Source organism: Cebus imitator, unplaced genomic scaffold, assembly GCF_001604975.1.
Source record: "Cebus imitator isolate Cc_AM_T3 unplaced genomic scaffold, Cebus_imitator-1.0 Scaffold1237, whole genome shotgun sequence".
NCBI classification, from domain to species: domain Eukaryota; kingdom Metazoa; phylum Chordata; class Mammalia; order Primates; family Cebidae; genus Cebus; species Cebus imitator.
In genome coordinates, this window is record NW_016108552.1 from 9,217 (window position 1) to 14,173 (window position 4,957).

Genomic DNA, 4,957 nt, shown 5'->3' on the forward strand with positions numbered 1-4,957 from the left:
AATGTTGGTGATCTGGTCCAGAATGTGGTCAGTAGCTGCTCCAGGTGGCCAGGCGTCTCAGTGAGATGTCTACAAAAGATGCTGGTTCCTAAAACATGGCCCTTTTTCTTCTCACCTGCTGCCAGACTATCAGCCGTGCCTTCCTGAATGGGAGCTCAGTGGAGCATGTGGTGGAGTTGCTTGACTACCCTGAGGGCATGGCCATTGACTGGATGGGCAAGAGCCCCTATTCGGCCGACACTGGGACCAACAGGATCGAAGTGGCATGGCTGAATGGGCAGTTCTGGCAAGTCCTCATGTGGAGGGACCTGGGAAACCCGCGATTACTGGCCCTGGATCCCACCAAGGGGTAAGAGTTTCCCTGTTCAGGGCATCCTTGTGTCTGCCTCTCTGTGTGAGACAGTGCAGTAGTGCCAGCTGGGAAGGTGGCAGGCTGCCCATGTGGCCCTCGTTGATCACAGCTGTACCAATGTCATTCACCTTGATGGTGGGCCAGGACTAGTAGGCCCCTTGGAAGTCATGGAGTTCCTTCATGGAGCAGGTGCTGAGGCTGTGTCAGGCAGAGTGCTGGCTGCTTTCACCTGGGCCATCTCACCAAAGCATCCACCGGGCCTGTCTTGGGCAGCATCTGTGTCGATTTTACAGATGCAGAAAGAGGCTCAGAGAAACTGAGGGACACACCTAAGGTCACATACCCAGTTAGAGTGGAGCTGGGCCAGGAAGTGCTATCTCAGGCTCCCAACTGGGCCTCCTGGCTTTGCACTGTTTTGCCAAAACCAGGATCCAGAACTGGCTTTGAGGTCCCTGGACCTCAGGCCACTCTGAAATGGCCTCCTGGAGGCTGCTGAGCCACAGCTTAGGACCAAAATTGAGAGGCAAGTATGCTTTTAGCTGCTGGGCATCCTAGGGGCCTTGCCTTGGGCACTGGGGTCAGACAGGCTCCAGATGTGTGTGAATGTGGGGGGTGTCTCTGGACTTGTTTTGTTTTCTGTGCACTGGACACAGTGCCCACCCCAGGAAGCATCTGTGTGTGTGTCAGCCTAATCCCTGCCTGCTGCATGTTCTGCCAGGGAAGGAAGGAAGATTTCAGGATGGCAGGACATCAGAAAGCGGTCCGGTTTTAGAGGAAGGGCAGGTCAAACTTAAAATCTGGAATGAAGATGTGCATTTCCTCTCCTGGATGTGCTGAAGGAAGGGACAGAGGGGCTGCTGGGGAGGAGCCCAGAGCCGAGTTTATATCCTGATCCTGCAAGGCCTCCCCTGTTCTGAGATCTTGTTTTCTGCTATGCTTGTGTCCATCCTGGTTTCTGCCATGTCCCCGGCATCCAGCCAAGCTTAGGAGGGGTGTTCTAGCACACACTCGCCCTGGCTGTGCACCTGTTTTTGTGTCTGTAAAGAGGTGTTTCTTCACCTTGCAAGTGAGGCACTGTGGGAATTCAGGGGGGTGGCCCAGCGACTGTCCCAGAGGGATGTTTGTGTGGCAGGGGAAAGGGTCTCGCCCTTCCCTGCTTCCTGCAGGTGGTTTTCTCCAGGATGGGGAGGGCCGAGCTGAGGTGACAGGGCAGGTGCAGCCCCCCACCACTCTCTGTTCTGCAGTGAGTGTGGACTCACCGAGCCTGCCCTTCTCACACTTGCCTTGCAGCTACATCTACTGGAGCGAGTGGGGCGGCAAGCCAAGGATTGTGCGGGCCTTCATGGACGGGACCAACTACTTGATGCTGGTGGACAAGGTGGGCTGGGCCAACGACTTCACCATTGACTACACTGACCAATGCCTCTACTGGACTGACCTGGACACCAACATGATTGAGTCATCGAACATGCTGGGTGAGGGCCAGGCTGGGCCCGACGGGCAAGGAAGGGGGGGCAACCCGGCAATGGGCAACCCCCAACACCAACAAAATGTGCCTTGTGGCCTGCAAGTCCCCAACCTGGCAGGAGCTGTGGCCACTTCCACAACTGCCCAGCAGCCTCACCCTTTGCTGTGGGGGTTGCCTCTACCCACCCCTGGGTGCCGTTGCTGCAGTGGTGTCAGGAGAGGCTCTGGTGATGGCTGTTTGCTGTGCACCTGCTGGGCACCAGGTCCAGCTAATCCCTGTGCCAGGAGTCTCACTTGACCCTACCACGTGCAGTGGAGGTTTCCATTGCTGGGGAACTCGATGCCCAAGGAAGTCACATGACTTGCTAAGGTTACAGAGCTGGTGAGTTCTGGCTCCCCTCCCAGGGCACCAGAACTCAATCCCCACCCAGCCCTGAGCCCCACCATGTGCTGGGAGTATGCTGAGAATGTCCACAGGCTGGGGACCCTGGGGCTGGTTCTCTCACCTCCTTTCTCTAAATCCTGAGGATGAGGCTTAGGGAAGTTTGAAGAAAACCTGTTCCAAGTCACCCAGCAGCAGGAGCAGGATTTGAACCCAGGATAGGGGATCACACTCTGTCCTGCTAGAGTAGTTTTATAGCCGTCTTGGGTGATATACCAGGTGACGGGGCCACTGTGCTCAGCAAAGGAGTCCCCCTACCCCCTACCAAGTTGGGAGAGTGGAAGGTCGGGGGCAGAAGCTCTGAGGGGCCAGGTGCAGTGATTCACACCTGTAATCCCAGCACTTTGTGAGGCCAAGACAGGCAGATGGTTTGAGCCTAGGAGTTCAAGACCAGCCCAGGTAACATAGTGAGACCCCATCTGTATAAAAAATTAACCAGGCATGGTTGTACATGCCTGTAGTCCTAGCTACTTGGGAGGCTCAGGTGGGAGGACTGCTTGAGCCCAGGAGGCTGAGGCTGTGGTGTTGTGTGATCATGCCATTGCACTCCAGCCTGGGTAACAGAGTGAGACCCCATTTCAAAAAAAAAACAAAAACCAAAAAGAAGCTCTGGGGGCTCAGTCCAAGGTCTGAGGCAGCCCTTGGCTTCAGGGCAGGCAGGGAGGAGAGGGTCACCGGGCATCCCTGGTTTCTGACCCCTGGCAGAGGAACCCTCAGTGACCTTGGGCCTAGCAGAGCCTCTGAGCACATCAGCCATATGGAACCCCTCAGGAAGGGCAGCAAGAATTTGGCTTCTGGCCTCCTCACCACTGCTACTCGCCATCTGCAGTGGGCGTGGTGGTGCACATTTTACAGATGAGGAGGCTGGGGCGTCGGCCAACTGAGCACCTTGTCCCAGGTACTGTGTAGGCAGAGTTGGGACTTGAACCCCGTGTCTTGGTTGCTAACAGGGGTGGGTTTCACCCTGGTTTGTGAGGCCAGTTGCAAGGTTTCACATGGGTTTCAGACCGCCGCCAGCTCTGCAGCGCATTGTGTGACCCAGCTGTTCCAGGCCGTGTCCAAACCTGTTGCCAGGCAAGAAACCAGTCACAGCACAGCTGTGGTTGCCTGAAATGATTAAGCTTATTAATTACCCCGGAGTGAGGACAGACTCATGAAAACCAGCAAAACCCTGGGAAACCCACATGGCCCTGCCAGTGAGGGTGGCCACATGTGTGCGGCCTGGCTGTTGCTCTGCTGTACGTGCCTTCTGAATATTTACTGAGTGCTTGATGAATAACATGGAAGGCCTGGGCTCGTTGCTGGGGGAGTGGGAGACGCATAGCCAGGCCTGATGTGGTGAGAACAGGAGAGGAATGTGAACCCAGAGCCTCGCTGCCTGGGTGTGGTAATCCTAGTCCTGACACTCAGCAACTATGTGACTGTAGCCAGGTACTTAATTTTGGTAGATCCTGCCTGTGCTTCAGTAGATCTTGCCTGTTTTGCAAAGTGGCCACTCTGTTGAGGCTTTCACGTGGTCGCTAGGCTGCAGGGTTGAACCAACTTGCCCCATAGGGTGGCCTGTGCTCTGTGTCCTGGCTGTGCCTTTGCCGATACCATGCCCGTTGTTGTCCCTGCAGGTCAGGAGCAGGTCGTGATTGCTGATGACCTGCCGCACCCATTTGGTCTGATGCAGTACAGCGATTATGTCTACTGGATGGACTGGAATCTGCATAGCATCGAGCAGGCCAAGAAGACCAGCGGCCAGAACTGCACCCTCATCCAGGGCCATCTGGACTTCGTGATGGACATCTTGGTGTTCCACTCCTCCCACCAAGATGGCCTCAATGACTGCATGCATGACAACAGGCAGTGCAGGCAACTGTGCCTTGCCATCCCTGGTGGCCACTGCTGTGGCTGCGCCTCACACTACACCCTAGACCCCAGCGACCACAACTGCAGCCATAAGTGCCTTGCATTCTCCTGCACCTCACTTCCACATTAGATCAGGCTGGTTCTGGGAGCTGATGCTGAAAGGAGCTTGTCATCTGGGGTTCACGGGTGTACGTAGATGGTTGGGTAGGTTGTGCACTGCACAAGCTGCATGTTGCTACCTGGAGGTCCAGGTCCAGGCAGGGTGGACTTGGGTGGACTTCATCAGGACACAGGTAAATGGCCCAACCCCTCAACTGCCAGGTCCTGGGGAGGATCTTTGGGTGTGAAAACCAGTCACTGGGGAAGGGTGCTGGCTCATACTGCCAGCCCGGTGCTGAGTGCTTTCCACAGCACTCATTTACTCCTCAAGTCTAGAGGGTGGGGAATAGCATGGTCTCATTTCACACACAAGGAACCCAATGCACAGAGAGGTGTGGTAACCCACCCAAGGACACACAGGAGGAGCAGATTGAGCCAGAGTTGACTGCAGTGGGCTGGCTCAAGAGTCCTTGTTCCTGAACCCTTGCCAGGCAGCCTGGCATCAGCTTGAGGTATTGTTTTTTGTTTTTGTTTTTGTTTTTGTTTTGAGATGGAGTCTTGCTCTTGTCACCCAGGCTGGAGTGCAATAGTACGATCTTGGCTCACTGCAACCTCTGCCTCCCGGGTTCAAGCAATTGTCCTTCCTCAGCCTCTGAGGAGCTGGGATTACTGATGCATGCCACCATGCCTGTCTTTTATTTTGTATTTTTAGTAGAGATGGGGTTTTATCCTGTTGGCCAGGC

At 55.4% G+C, this 4,957-nt stretch overlaps 1 pseudogene; it reads left to right on the plus strand.

The window, feature by feature from the left end:
• The window catches only part of LOC108298934, a 14,917-nt pseudogene that overhangs the window by 7,704 nt on the left and 2,256 nt on the right, over positions 1 to 4,957 (plus strand).